The following is a 16,464-nucleotide window of genomic DNA, read 5'->3' as shown; positions in this document are numbered from 1 at the left end:
AGCTGAGGTGATTGATCTCCAACAACCACAACCGTCTTCCTTTGTGCTATGTATAACTCCAATCAATGGAAAGTTTTCCCTGATTCCTTTGACTCCAGTTTTGCTAGGGTTCCTTGATGCCACACTTGGTTAAAAGTCAAGATTTCCCTTGATATCAAGGGATTCAGCTATTTACCATTTATATAGATGATCTGGAGGAGGGAACCGAGTGCAGGGTGTCGAAATTTGCTGATGACACCAAGATTGGGGGAACGGCAAATTGTGCGGAGGGTGTGGAGAGTCTGCAGAAGGATCTAGATAGGCTGGGCGAATGGGCCAGGAAATGGCAAATGGAATTTAATGTTGGCAAGTGTGAGGTGGTCCACTTTGGTAGGAAGAATGGTAGGAAGGACTATTACTTACGTGGCGAAAAACTGCAGCAGGCGACGGTGCAGAGGGACCTCGGGGTCCTTGTGCATGAGTCGCAAAAACCCAGCTTGCAGGTGCAGCAGGTGGTCAGGAAGGCGAATGGGATGCTGGCCTTCATAGCGAGGGGGATTGAATATAAAAGTAGGGAGGTCTTGCTGCAGCTGTATAGGGCATTGGTGAGGCCGCAGCTGGAGTACTGTGTGCAGTTTTGGGCGCCGCACCTGCGCAAGGATATTTTGGCCCTGGAGGGAGTGCAGAGGAGGTTTACTAGGCTGATACCGGAGTTGAGGGGATTGAGCTATGAGGAGAGGCTGAATAAACTAGGCTTGTACTCGTTAGAGTTTAGAAGAATGAGGGGAGATCTCATTGAGACGTATAAGATGATGAATGGGATGGATAGGATAGAGGTGGAGAGACTCTTCCCGCTCAAAAAAGACAGTAGGACTAGGGGGCACAGCCTCAAGATAAAGGGGAGGCGGTTTAGAACGGAGTTGAGGAGGAACTTCTTCACTCAAAGGGTGGTGAATCTCTGGAATTCTCTGCCCGTTGAAGTGGTGGAGGCTGCCTCGCTAAATATTTTTAAGAAGCGGGTTGATGGGTTTTTGATAAGAGAAGGGATTGAGGGTTATGGGGAGAGGGCGGGAAAGTGGAACTGAGCCACGACAGATCAGCCATGATCTTATTGAATGGCGGGGCAGGCTCGAAGGGCTAGATGGCCTACTCCTGCTCCTATTTCTTATGTTCTTATGTTCTTATGAAATCACTTCCACTTCATCTCAGGAGTTTGGCTCTTCTGTCCATGTTTGAGCTGAGGCTGGAATCAGGTTAGGAGCTGAGTGACTTTGGCAGAACCCAAACTGAGTGTAGGTGAACAGGTTCTTGCTAAGAAATGGGGATTGATAGCATTGTTGATGACCCCTTCCATCAGATCTCGAACAATGATGAGATAGAATATGAGAATGAGATAGAGAACCTGGTGAACTGGTATGGCAACAATAATCTCTCCCTCAATGTCAACAAAATGAAGGAGATCATCATTGACATCAGGAAGCGTAAAAGGAGAACATGTTCCTGTCTATATCTATGGGACAAAGTAGTAAAGGTCAAAAGCTTCAAGCTTTCAGGTGTCTGGATCAGCAAAAACCTGTCCTAGTCCCCAGTGCTGACATGCAGTCAAGAAAGCCCACCAATGGATCTACTTTCGCAGAAGACTAAGGAAATTTGGCATGTCAGCCACAACTCTTACCAACTTTTACAGATGCATGATAGAAAGCATTCTTTCTGGTTGTATCAAAGCTTGGTATGGCTCCTATTCTTCCCAAGGCTGCAAGAAACTACAAAAGGTTATGAATGTAGCCCAATCTATTACGCATGCCAGCCTCCCATTCATTGACTCTGTTTACACTTGCTGCTGCCTCGACAAAGCAGCCAGCATAACTAAGGACCCCATCCACTCCAGACATTCTCTCTTCCACCTTCTTCCGTCGGGAAAAAGATACAAAAGTCTGAGGTCACATACCAACCGACTCAAGAATAGCTTCTTCCCTGCTGCCATCAGACTTTTGAATGGACCTACCACACTCCAAGTTGATCTTTCTCTACACCCTAGCTATGACAGCATTCTGCACTCTCTCGTTTCCGTCTCTATGTATGGTATGTTTTATCTGTATAGTGTGCAAGAAACAACACTTTTCATGCTAAGACAAGTGTTAAATTCAAATAAAATTCAAATAATTGAAAATAGACCAGGAATTGGATGAGTTGGAATTGTCCTGCTTTTTGCGCAGAGGACACAGTTGGGCAATTTTCCACATTGCTGGGTAGATGCCAATGTTGCAGCTGTATTGGAAGTTGTCTCTAAGCCACACTCTTCAGTACTATTGTCGGAATATTGTCGAGGTCCAAAACATATGCAGTATCCAGTGCCTTTGTGGAGTGAATTGAATACAGGGCTCCCCCATCATAGTGATGGTTGGGTGTACCATGGGGTGTGGTTGTGGGTGATGGTAATCAACAGGAGCTTCCCTTCCCAAGCTTGAGCCGATGTTATGAGAATTCAGGGGTTCTGGAGTCAACAATGAGGACTCCCAAGCCAACTCCCTGCCATTGGAACACATCCAGAGATGGTGATGGTGGTGTGTGATACATTAGCTGTAAGGTGTAATTTAATAACTGTGTTAGGTTGCTGCTTGGCTAGTCTGTTGGCTAGTTCTCCCAACTTCGGCAGAAGTCCCCAGAAGTTAGTAAAGAGGACAGGGCTGAGTTTGCCGATGTTGCCTAGATCAATTCCAGATGGCCTGTCCAGTTCCATTCCTGAATCATTGTTCTGTAGCATCCTCCCTAACAGTTCTGTGGATGCATCTACACCTCAGAGACTACAGTGGTTAAAAAAAGACAACTCAACACCACCTTCTCAAAGGTAACAAGGGATGGCAATAAAATGCTGATATAGCCAGCGACGTTCACACCCTGTAAAATTAATTTTTAAAATGTCTTAATGAAAAGTAAAAAGAAACAATTATCTTCTGTTATGCTGCACAATTCTGTATTGATGGAAGATTTTAAATTTGGGATTAATGAATCATAGAACCCTACAGTACAGAAATTAATTATGCAAATTACTTTCCAGCACAATTTCCTGTTTGCACCTGAAGTGTAAATTCAACCCCAATATTCTTTAATTTAGAATCCTCGGTCCAACCATGGCATTGAAGTTATCCTATTGCAATGCTAATAGATATGGGCATTAAATCTACAACATCAACTCTATATTACTTCTTGCCATGATTTCATGTAGCCTGTAAAGATAATGAGCAGCCTAAGTAGCTCACGTAAGACTGATGGAACTTTGTTTGCTTAAAGCAGCTGTCAGGGAAAGACTATTACCTTTCATCTTAAATGTAGTTGGGATGCAATATCTAGTGATGAAGCAGTGATTGAGATGACTCATTTCTCGTTCTATGCTTGCTACATCATCAGGATGGAAATGTAATTATGAGGATCTAAATATATTTGAGGAGAACGCAGAGCTCCTGCTGTATCATGCTCCCACCCACGCTGGGACAGAACCACTGATCTTCTCTATTTGCCTAAACAATTCATCCAATTCAGTATTGTACCTACATTGGTGTCTGTTCACTAATGCAATGAATTTAAAATCCTTGTCATCGCCTTCAAATCCCTCCATGACCTTTCCCAAACCTTGTTTGTAAGCTTCTCCTCCAGTGTTGTATCCTTGTCTTCAGCTCTGACTCTGACCTATTTTTAAACATTCCCCTTCTACCATCGCTGGCATTGCCCTCTGTTCCCTTTCATCCTATTTTTGGAAAGCTTTCTTTCAACCATTCTGTCCAGCATTTTTCTATCCTTCTTACAAAATCTTTCAACTGTAAATTGTGACCATGATTTTAGTCACCTCTCCATGTTTTTCCATCATGCTTCTCTGTCTACTTTGCTTATTTTTTCTCCTCCCTCTCTGGTAAAATGTCTCTGAAGCTAAAGGGAGAAGGGGATGGATGGCTTGAATCATTGTAATTATTAATCAGCATGGGTGGGGTAATGAGTGAGTGGGACAGGATACATACAGCAAACATTTGGGGATCAACAATTTGACAGTCAACATGCATTTTATACCTGAGGTCAACTTTCCGAGCTGTGGGCTTCACAATCACTTATGTGTCAAGATCAGGTCCATTGAATTTGACAGGTCTGTTTTAGTATTGGATTCTGCCTTAACTGACACTCAGATTATCCACTTGCTGGCACTGGAGGCCTCAAAAATAAATACATTAGATTAGACATGTAACCATAATTATATTGTCAAAATCAGAATATTGTTTTAGAAAACATTAAGCAAAATACTGGACATACATCCAAATTGGTGACGTATTTCAAGACAAACATTACTTTTAAACAATGTTTAATACAGGATAGGCAGCAGCACAGTGGTTAGCACTGCTGCCTCACGGCGCTACAGACCCAGGTTCAATTCTCAGCTTGGGTCACTGTCTATATGGAGTTTGCACGTTGTCCCTGTGACTCCATGGGTTTCGTCTGGGTGCTTAGGTTTCCTCCCCCAGTCCAAAGATGTGCAAGTTAGGCTGATTGGCTATGCTAAACTGCCCCTTAGTTTAGGGGCACTACAGGGTAAATATGTGGGCTTACCGGGATAGGGCCTGAGTAGATTGTTGTTGGTGCATTCAATGGGCCAACTGGCCTCCTTCTGCACCGTAGGGATGATTCTGTGATGGATTTTTAACATGCGCGGATCTTATTTCGCTGTTGGGGAATTAGTTCAGCAACCTTTTGGGCTCCTGGGGCAAATCAAAATTTCATTTGGAGCCAAAATTGTCGCCATGGTACAGGGATGACTCACGGGAAGTTCACAGCTCGCTGAGCTCAATTCAGTGAATCTCATATCCATTACAACGCCTTCTGCGTTGGAAGGTCCAGAGCGTACGGTTTTTTTTCCGAAGAAAATAAAGGTAAATGCGACGTGCTTAAAGTATACAACCAGGAACGCCTGCTCATATAAGCCGCCGCTCCACAGTGGACAGCAGCGGCTCTGCCTTGTCCTTATTTGGGGAATGCGCGCGCGGCGACAGTTGATGGAAGGATGGGGAGGGGGGAGGGGGAGAGGGCGCGCCTCCTTGCTGCAGAGCGCGCGCGCTGGGGCGTTCTGGCTGGGGCGTTCTGGCGGGGGCGGGGCGGGGGCTGGGGGGGGGTGGAGGCAGCAAATAGAGCGCGTGCCTTTATTTGGACTGGAGAGGAAGTGTGTGGCGTGCGCGACTGAACTGTCAATCAGTCGGGCACGAGCCGGGAGCGCGAGCGCACAGAAGCTGAGGGAAAGCAGGGAGGCACTCGGTTCCCACACCCCCTCCCCCCCGTCCTCCTCACACCCCCCCCCTTCCTTCCCGCCCCCCAAACCTCCTTCTTTTATACATCTACAGCACCGCAGACAACACACAGCAGGTAATTATATTTTTTTTATTCCCGCATCCATTCGCATTAACTTTTTTTGTGTTTTAAAAAGTGATCGGTAATACTGCCCAAAAAAATACATCTGAAGGGAGATTTAATGTGTGCGTTCTGATTGTGTGTCAAGAGCTTTGCTCGTTGATGCCGTGCTGGTTTCTTCTTTCCTATTCAGCCTCCTGCATTTATTAAGGTTTGTCTCGAGCCGTTCCCAAAACAAGGATAACCGGGAGGCGATTGTGGGCGTTGATACCGTAATTGTAAAATATTGAAGCATTTGTATTATGCAACGGATTAAAATAGCAGTTTCCTACAATATGGTATTTTCTGATGGAGCTGTCACATGCTTCCTACAATTTTTAATCAAATCTCGGCTCTCCTGTAATTATAATGCAATAAATAATACATGCACCGTACTAAGACGATTCGAAGCAGGTAGCTTCTCTGTGTCTATAGGCCTTGTCGACAGTTAACTGATGTTTGGAACCTTGAGAAAATGCAAAGTTGTTGTTGCAAATCTGGCATCTTCTGTCAACATTACTCATTTTTAATCCCTCATCCCCCCCCCCCCCCCCCCCCAAGCTATTCAACTATGCAGAAACACAAGAATGCTTTTAAGGTGATGAGATGGAATCGGAAGGAACGACCTTTTGAATCTCAATGCCTGGATTGGGGGCTTGTAAGAGGCGGTCTCTGCTGCTCACAAGCTTTTAAGAGTCTCAGGGCTGACTATCTCGATGTATTTCTTTATGACAGTTTACACTTAGGGGGAGTAGTCTCTTGGGAAGCTTAAGTGGGCTATTGCATGTTTCAAGAGAGTAATTAGCCTGAACGTGACAAGCTGGTTGGTTTTCATCTAACTTATTGCTGATGCAGCTTGTCTCAGTTGTGTTTTCTAATTATTTTCCCCCATTATTTTTAATTTTTGAAGTAATAGTGAATGTATTATTGTCTTTGTGAGAAATTGTAGCACATGCAATATCCTGAAAACTGGAATAAGCAACAAACAAGCCTTTCTATAGAATGAAAAGGCAGACATTTGCCAAATTCCTTCTGTTGTTGACTATCTTTATTAAATGTAGGGTTTTTTTAAGTTTACACTTTTTTTGAATTGGCAAGTAATATCTTAATTTTCTTAAAGATATTGTGCAGTTTGTTGGATGGTTTAGCAGTTGCATTAATGCTACCATTTCAGGGGCATGATACAGAATATACCTGATCAATTCTTGTCAATGTGCATATTCTACGTAAACAAGATTGTCTTCCTAATTACCAGGGTTAATTTACAGGAAGGCGAAATGAAGTTCACCTTGCTAGTTTGTTACTGTGTTACATAGGTAGATAGGCAAGCAAACCTTGAGATTCTGGACCAAGATGAAAATAGAATCTGACAGTGAATGATTTGTTATGAGAAACTGAAATCTCTCTGTTGTTTGAGGAAACAGCAGACAAGAATAAAAGTATTATTCAAGAATAAAAGTAAATTGTATTGAAGAACTGATATAGGGAGAAAAATGCAATTGATAGCTATATTTGAAGATGTTAATTTGTCATTGACTCATTAACTTTTTTAATGCATTGAGTTATTACAATCTGGAATGCAATGCCTTATGATGGCGGTGAGAGGGAGTTGTGGAAACATTCAATAATAACTTTTCTAAAGGAAATTCGATGTATACTTGATGAGAATAATATGCAGAATCATGGGGGAAGAGCAAGTGAAAGGATCTAAATGGAAAGATCTTTCAAGGAACTTTACCTGAATAAATGTACATGTAAATTTTACTCATGTCATCCCATCTTTTTTGTCGAGTAACATCCTGATGGTATACTGAGGTTGTCTGATTGCATTTCCTCCCTTGCTATTGTAGGCTGGCCTTTGCATTGTTTCATATAGAGTGAGGCACATTCACGTTAGTCCTGAGTTTAACTGGTGCAAAGATTTTTTAAAATTCTTTTGCTTAAAATGTATGTTAAAGGTCATTATTTGGCTAACTTATGCTTTCTGGAATGCAACATAGAAATTTTCCATGTAAAGGATGTCATTTGCTCATGGTATCTGTGACACTCTTTGAAAGAGCATTCCTCTGCCCTTGTCCTGTTCTCTTTCAAATAGTTATTTTGAAATATGTATTTACTTCCTTTTGAAGCATCATATTATGGATTTTCTTCCCCATTGTTTCTGGCAAGATATTCAAAGTTCTGATAATCCTCTAAGTGAGGATTCTGATCTCATTCTGATTTCATTATATTGGTGAAGATAAATCTTTGGCCTTAATTTATAGACTTACAAACCAATGGAAATAGTTTCCCTCTGTTTAACTTATCACCATTAGCTAGAATTTTGAACACCCCTACTAGATTGTCATTTAAACTTCAGTGCTCTGATGAAGAGATACTAATCTCCAGAAAGCAAAATACCACAGATACTATGAATCTGGAATAAAAACACAATATGCTGGAAATATGCAGCATAGCTAGAGAAACAGGATGAATATTTCGACTTAATGACCTTTCTCTATAACTGTTCATCAGTCACCAAACTCTAGTCTCTCTCATAACTGTCTTCTGTACCCTTACCATGACTGTGACATTCTTCCTAAAGTTGTAGGCATAACAGGGTTTGCTGCAATGAAATCACCATTTTGGGGGAGTAAGTTGAGTGAGAGGTGGGAGGTAGAAAAGGGAAACAGTGTGGATAGAGAACCCTGCACTTGGCACATGCTAGCATTAGAAAATGAAATTCCCAATAGCCTTGCACTAAAGTTACTAAATACCTCTAGGAGGAACATCTATTCCATTGTATTTCTTCCCTTGTGAAATTCTAGATGAACTGTGCTTTGTTAAGGACAATTTATTCACTTGTATTTTCACTAGCCTCCTGTGCAATATATCTTAAACTTTAGCTTAAGATTAGTTTCTCCACCAAATAATTGTTAGGGAAGACTACATTTTAACCATGATAAATCTCTTGCTGGCCTTTCCCATTCTTGGCTAAGCAATGCATCCCCTTGACCTCTAAGCACTTCACTGAGATCAGGAAAGTACTTTGAGGTGAAATTCAATCGGGCTGGGTTCCTCAGTAAGTGGTGTAGTGCACAATATTGTGTCACCAGGTCATCTAGAGGAGGGCATCCAAGCTTTTTTGTCTTTGTGGGCCACATAGATGTATGCCATGAAGCCTCAAGGGCTGCATGTAAAGGTTTAATCAATATATCCACATTAATTTTAACCCATCTGTAGCTGACGTTATGCAGGTTCTCTGGTTTTCAATTTACCTAAAGCACAGTGCTAAGAATAAACATTCAGGAAATAGGTACAAACAGGACCAAATTGCCAGGAATTAAAGGCCACAAGTAACCAGTGCGCTTCAGGTTCACTTGTTTTAAAGAAGCTGATTAGAATGTGATTTGTTGTGATATGATGGAGAAATTGTTATGATCAGATTACACATTTGGGGCTGCTCAAGGATGTGTTGTGCCATATATGCATGTACAAATCACACTAGCTTTGAACTTTCATGGTATATATCTGAATTTTCCCTTATAATTCCCATTGTTGGAATGAAGGGTAGGTAGTATATGCATTTCCAAACAGCCATGGTCACTAAAATGTATAAAAGTTAGACTATGTATGCTTCAACATTTCGTTTTAATGCAACATAGTTTCCTTCTCTCCTTTTTTTGGGTCAGTTGGAGTGACAGATGTGGTTGTGAGCTTACTGCATTCTAGCTGTACCACTGTATGCGTTTGGCAGAACACTTGGCTGCAGGCTGCTCATCCTCTTCATATCTAAATTAATGGCCCTGGTGGATTGTCAGGAGTGCTGATTTGCTTGAAATTAACCTGTTTTAAGCAAATATGATTAGAATACGATATTTTACTCTCAGCAGCATCAAATTGAGGGCTTCGTTTTAATTTTGAATACGTTAGTTTGTTAGCTTTCTTTTCGAGAAATGTGACAATTGCACGAATATGTTTTATCTGTATGTTATATTTTAGATAATATTACTATTCAGGAGAAATGTTAATAGTCAATTTATCTGGCTGCATAAATGTTTTCATTAAATTTCCTTCTAAAATGGCAGCAATAACTCTAAATTTGATATTTTTGATTTTTGGATTTGTAATGAAGGGAATGCTATTTATTAATGGAAAATTGTAGTAAACTATCTGAATAGTCTTCTACTTTGTGCAGTCCACTGCTAGGTTTGGGTCGGGTGAGATGTTGTGGTCTGAAGTGCAGGTTAATGGAGCTGAGGGCTCAGGAGAGGTTAGTAAAGTTTCCAGACCATGGAATAGACCAGAGAATATAGAAGGCGGCTGGAATCTAACGTCAGGCAGAGCAAAAAAAGATGACAAGTATGAGAAGGGAGGTAGTCAATGCAGGGCTGAGGGTGTTGTACCTAAATGCGTGCAGTATACAGAACAAGGTAAATGAGCTTGCTGCACGCATTGAAGTTGGCTGGTGCAATGTTGTGGGCATCAGAGACATGGCTGCAAAGGGATCAGGCTGGGTTCTAAATATCCAAGGATATGTGTCCTATCGGAAGGACAGGCAGATGGGCATGGGAGGCATGGTTGCATTGTTAGTAAGGAATGACGTTAAATCGATAGCAGGAAGTGATATAGGATCAGAAGGCACAGAATCTTTTTGGGTAGAATTGACGAATCGCAGAGGTGAAAAGATCCTGATGGGAGTTATGTACAGGCCCTCCAGCAGTTGTCAGGATGTGGGGCAGATAATAATTCAGGAAATGGAAAACACATGTTTAAAAAAAGGCAATATTACAGTAATCATGGGAGACTTCAATATGCAGATGGACTGGGAAAATCAGGTAGGTAGTGGATCCCAAGAAAAGGAATTTATGAAATATCTAAGTTTTTTTTTGGAGCAACTTACTGGGGAACCTATTGGGGAACAGGCAATTCTGGATTTGGTGATGTGTCAAGAGACCAACTTGATTAGGGAACTTAAAGCGAAGGAATCATTAGGGAGCAGTGACTACAATATGATAGAATTTACTTTGCAGTTTGAGAGGAAGAAGCTGGAGTCAGATGTAGCAGTATTACAATTAAATAATATACAAAGACCTGAGGGAGGAGGTGTCTGGAGTTGATTGGAAAGGGAGCCTAGCAAGGAAGATAATGGGGCAGCAGTGGCAGGAGTTTTTGAGAGTTATTTGGGAGGCACAACATCAATTCATCCCAAGGAGGCAGAAGCATGCTAAGGTATCAATGGCTGATGAGAGAAGTCAAGGACAGCATAAATGCAGAAGAAAAAGCGTACAAAGTGGCAAGGATTAGTGGGAAGCCAGAGGATTGGGAAGCCTTTAAATGCGAGCAGAGGACAACTAAAAAAGCGATAAGGGGGGAGAAGATGAAATATGAGAATAAGCTAGCTAGTAATGTAAAAGAAGATAGGAAGAGTTTTTTTTTTCAAAATACAAAAAGTAAGAGAGAGGCAAAACTAGCTATTGGACCACTGGAAAATGAGGCTGGAGAAGTAATAATAGGAAACAAAGAATGGTAGAGGAACTGAATAGTTGCTTTGTATCAGTCTTCACAGTGGAAGACACCAGTTGGATGCCAGAGCTCCAGGAGAGACAGGAGGCACAAGTGACTGTAGTGGCCACCTTAAGGATAAGGTTCTGGGAAAACTGAAAGGCCTGAAGGTGGATAAGTCACCTGGACCGGATGGACTACACCCCAGGATCTAAAAGAGATAGCTGAGGAAATTGTGGAGGCATTAGTGGTGATCTTTAAGAAATCATTGGAGGCAGGGAGGATACCAGAGACTGAAAAGTATCGAGTGTAACACCACTGTTTAAAAAGAGAGGGAAGCAGCAAACAGAAAATTATTGGCTGGTTAACCTGACTTCGGTCATTGGCAAGATTTCAGAGTCCATTATTAAAGATGAGATTGCAGAGTATTTGGAAGTGCATGATAAAGTAGGACTGAGTCAGCACGGCTTTGTCAAGGGGAGATCATGTCTGACAAATCTGTTGGAGCGCTTTGAGGAGGTAACAAGGAAGTTAGATAAAGGAGAATCAGTAGACATGATTTATTTAGATTTCCAGAAGGCCTTTGACAAGGTCCTGCATTGGAGACTGTTAAATAAGTTTTGTGCCCAAGCTGTTAAGGGTAAGATCGTGGCATGGATAGAGGATTAGCTGACTGGCCGAAGGCAGAGAGTGGAGAAAAAGGGGTCTTTTTCAAGATGGCAGCCTGTGACTAGTGGTATGCCTCGGGTCAGTGCTGGGACCATATCTCTTCCAAATGTACATTAATGATTTGGAGGAAGGTACTGAAGGATCTGTTGCTAAGTTTGCAAATGGTACAAAAATATGTAGAGGGACAGATAGTATTGAGGAAGCAGCGGGGCTGCAGAAGGACCTGGGCAGGTTAGGCGAGTGGACAAAGAAGTGGCAGATGAAATACAATGTGGAAAAGCGTGAGCTTATGCACTTTGGAAGGAGGAATGGAAGCATAGACTATTTTCTAAATGGGAAAATGCTTAGGAAATCAGAAACACAAAGGGATTTGGGAGTCATTGTTCAAGATTCTCTTAAGGTTAATGTGCAGATTCATTCGGCAGTTAGGAAAGCAAATGCAAAGTTAGCATTCATGCTTCAGTCAGACTGCATTTAGAGTATTTTGAGCAGTTTTGGGCCCCGTATCTAAGGAAGCGTGTGCTGGCCTTGGAAAGGGTCCGTAGGAGGTCCACAGGAATGATCCCTGGAATGAAGAGCTTGTCGTATGAGGAACGGTTGAGGTCTCTGAATCTGTACTCGTTGGAGCTTAGATGGATGAGGGGGGATCTTATTGGAATTTATAGGATACTGTGAAGCCTGGATAGAGTGGATATGGAAAGAATGTTTCCACCAATTGGAAAAACCAGAACCCGAGGGCACAACCTCAGACCAAAGGGAGGATTCTTTAAAACAGAGTTGAGGCAGAATTTCTTCAGCCAGAGAATGGTGAATCTGTGGAAATGTTTGCCACAGAAGGCTGTGGAGGCCAGGTCATTGAGTGCCTTAATGGCAGAGGTGATAGTGGATGCCTTGGTGGTTATTTTCCAGACGTCGCTGGATTCCGGGAAAGTGCCGGAAGATTGGAAAACGGCTAATGTTACGCCGTTGTTTAAGAAGGGTGCCAGGCAAAAGGCAGGGAATTATAAGCCGGTTAGTTTAACGTCTGTTGTAGGTAAAATGTTAGAATCCGTCATCAAGGAGGAAATAGCGAGGCATCTTAAGGGGAATTGCTTGATAGAGCAGACGCAGCACGGTTTCGTTAAAGGGAAGTCGTGTCTGACAAATTTACTGGAGTTCTATGAGGATGTGCCTAGGGCGGTGGATAAATGAGAGCCGGTGGATGTGGTCTTTCTGGATTTTCAGAAGGTGTTTGACAAGGTACCTCACAAGAGGTTATTGCAGAAGGTCAGGGGACATGGAGTTGGGGGTAGGGTGTTAGCGTGGATAGAGGATTGGTTGTCAAATAGGAGGCAGAGAGTGGGGGTCAGTGGGTGCTATTCGGATTGGCGGTTGGAGTGCCCCAGGGGTCGGTGCTGGGGCCTCAGCTATTTACCATTTATATAGATGATCTGGAGGAGGGAACCGAGTGTATGGTGTCGAAATTTGCTGATGACACCAAGATTGGGGGAATAGCAAATTGCGCGGAGGGTGTGGAGAGTCTGCAGAAGGATCTAGATAGGCTGGGCGAATGGGCCAGGAAATGGCAAATGGAATTTAATGTTGGCAAGTGCGAGGTGGTCCACTTTGGTAGGAATAATGGTAGGAAGGATTACTACTTATGTGGCGAAAAACTGCAGCAGGCGACGGTGCAGAGGGACCTCGGGGTCCTTGTGCATGAGTCGCAAAAACCCAGCTTGCAGGTGCAGCAGGTGGTCAGGAAGGCGAAAGGGATGCTGGCCTTCATAGCGAGGGGGATTGAATATAAAAGTAGGGAGGTCTTGCTGCGGCTGTATAGGGCATTGGTGAGGCCGCAGCTGGAGTACTGTGTGCCGTTTTGGGTGCCGTACTTACGCAAGGATATTTTGGCCTTGGAGGGAGTGCAGAGGAGGTTTACTAGGCTGATACCAGAGCTGAGGGGGTTGAGCTATGAGGAGAGGCTGAATAAACTAGGCTTGTACTCGTTAGAGTTTAGAAGAATGAGGGGAGATCTCATTGAGACATATAAGATGATGAATGGGATGGATAGGATAGAGGTGGAGAGACTCTTCCTGCTCAGAAAGGACAGTAGGACTAGGGGGCACAGCCTCAAGATAAAGGGGGGGGCAGTTTAGAACAGAGTTGAGGAAGAACTTCTTCACTCAAAGGGTGGTGAATCTCTGGAATTCTCTGCCCGTTGACGTGGTGGAGGCTACCTCGCTAAATATTTTTAAGACACAGGTTGATGGGTTTTTGATAAGAGAGGGGATTAAGGGTTATGGGGAGAGGGCGGGAATGTGGAACTGAGCCACGACAGATCAGCCATGATCTTGTTGAATGACAGGGCAGGCTCGAAGGGCTAGATGGCCTACTCCTGCTCCTATTTTTTATGTTCTTATGTTTAAGACAGAGAGATAGGTTCTTTACAAGGGGTCAGAGGTTATGGGGAAAAGGCAGGAGAATGGGGATGAGAAAAATATCAGCCATGATTGAATGGCAGAGCAAACTTCATGGGCTGAGTGGCTTAATTCTGCTTCTATGTCTTATGGTCTAAGTTGTGGAGGGTCACATTCAGTATCTGATGCAGTCGCAGGCCAGTTGCCAGGAATGGGATTGGCTTATATGGGCTACCATTTTGCAATTTTATTCCTCACTCTAATGTGAGTGTAGAACTGGCAGAGCTGCCTAAAGATGGAATGTTACAAAGACACAAATAAAACAGCATTACAGGCATTGGAAATATTTAGTGATGATGCTGTGTTCCTGTTTGGGGAGTTACTGGGAAAAGATCTTGAATTTGTGTTTTCATGTAAAATGGATGATTTCAAGTCGGTCCTTTTATAAAATCACTCCTGTTTTTTTTTTAATTTCCACTGAAGTTAATTTTTGATGCACTGCATCATTTCTGCTGTTAATATTTTCATGATGCAATTGCCTATTTCACTGCTCTGAATGTTTCACAAACATTGGGCAGGATTCTCTGATCTCATCTGTGTCTGCCATGCTGCAAGTGAGAATGAAAAATTTGGCATTCCAGTCAAAACTCCATTACTTTTGGTGGCTCTGGAGAATCCCAGCAGCGAATGAAGTTAGAGGTTTTCAATGTCAGTGCTTTGCTAAAGATGATGCCTTTTTAAAACCATAAGCAAATACCTTTCTTTGCAGACTAGTAAGGGTGTCACACAAGAATTGTTCTCCTGAAATGGCAAAGCCTCTCTGTTCCAGTACAATTACAACACTGTTATGACCCAACATTGCGAAAATTGGCCTGGTATGTCCTGTCCACAAAAATTGGGACAAATTTAATCCAGCCATCATTTCACTTTCAATCATTATCCAAGTGATGAAAGGTGTCATCAATCATGCTATTAAGCAGAACTTAGTAATAACTTACCAATGTTTGGTTTGGGTTCCATCATCTCAGCCTAGGACATCACAGCAAGAGCAGTGGCCAAGGCCCAAACATCATCTGGAGTTGCTTTATCAATAATGACCTTTCCTCCATCATGAGGTCAATAGGGAGAGATGTTCACTAATGATTTGACTGTGTTATATTTCATTTATAATTCTACATGCAACAGGGCTCGAACAATATTTAGGGGGTGATTTTCCAGCCTTGCCCCAGGCCCATGGCAACAAAGCCTGGTTGATGCCCAGTAGGCATGTGAAATTAATTAGTATATTTAAATCAGAATTTAAATATGCAAACAATATCCTAGCTATGTTGGGGATTGAGAGTTATAAGCAAAAAAGAAGAAGATGTGATTTCACAAGTAGATTTAAAATAACAATAACAAATTTATTGCAGGGATTGTTACCTGTTAAAAGTTGAAAATTAAACTAAACTGGAGCCTGTGAAACACTGCAGTGACATTATCAAATCATGTGACTGGCTCTTAAAGCAATCATGCAACTATTTAAATAGATAACATCCTTCCTCCCCCTGCCATGCTTATGACAACATTATACATCAGATCAGTAGTAGTCCAGACACAGTATTATGCACGATTAATCATTATACACGGTCAATGGGAAAGTCGACCATGAAGACGTCTGTTTCTCTTAGTTGTATATGATATTCTGGAATTTGGCTGTTTTTGACCTATAAGTATGATTTTGAATTTCAATTGACACTTCTCTTGGAATTAATTCTGCATCAAAGAACAAAGAACAACCCAGCACGGGAAACAGGCCCTTCAGCCCAACAAGCCCGCGCCGCCGCATCACCCTACACCTATTCTACCCTGCGTGTCTACGAATAGAACCCCTGACTTAGCCAGATTCAGGGGAGAATAGTGTCAATTTGGTAAAACCAATCAGCCTAAGAGCACATCTTTGGGGTATGGGAGGAAACTGGAGCGCCCGGAGGAAACCCACGCATCCACAGGGAGAATGCACAAACTCCCACAGACACAGGCCCAAATCCATGTATCTGCACAGCTAGCAGTGCTAGTCACCGAGCTGTCGCGGCTCTACCGGTCCAGGATCAAGCACACACACCGACACGAAGTACTAGGCCACTCCCGGAACCTCCAAGAGTAGCCCACGCACGACCCACCGTGTGCATGTCCCACGTTTGACAACGAGGTGGACCTCCACCTGCGGAATAAAAGACAAAAACGTTAATCACAAGCCTGCCTTTCCGGTGTCTCCCGAGGTTCTAACCCTTATTTAATAACCCCTACCATAACCCTCCATCCTCATTTCACTCATGTGCCTATCTAACTGAACCTTAAACGAGTCCAACGTTCCCGCCTCCACCACCCTACTCGGTAGCGCGTTCCATACCCCCACAACTCTCTGCGTAAAAACCTTCCTCTCATATCCAAATTATACCTCTCCCCCCTCACCCTTAAATCATGTCCTCTTGTATTTGTAACCAATCTAGGGAGCAGTCTCTCACTATTGACT

At 42.8% G+C, this 16,464-nt stretch overlaps 1 protein-coding gene across 1 annotated transcript in view; it reads left to right on the top strand.

Annotated features, from left to right (window-relative positions):
* The first annotated feature begins 5,295 nt into the window (after positions 1-5,295).
* cap2 (cyclase associated actin cytoskeleton regulatory protein 2) overlaps positions 5,296-16,464 on the top strand; it is a 206,793-nt gene continuing 195,624 nt past the window's right edge. The window contains exon 1 of the mRNA XM_080204145.1: positions 5,296-5,379. The gene's annotated coding sequence lies outside the window, so the exon portion shown is untranslated. The remainder of the gene's footprint in view (positions 5,380-16,464) is intronic.

This window comes from Carcharhinus amblyrhynchos, chromosome 2, assembly GCF_965287045.1.
Source record: "Carcharhinus amblyrhynchos chromosome 2, sCarAmb.v2.hapA, whole genome shotgun sequence".
Taxonomy (NCBI): domain Eukaryota; kingdom Metazoa; phylum Chordata; class Chondrichthyes; order Carcharhiniformes; family Carcharhinidae; genus Carcharhinus; species Carcharhinus amblyrhynchos.
Note: the sequence above shows the minus strand (reverse complement) of the source record. Positions and strands in the feature narration are given on the sequence as shown.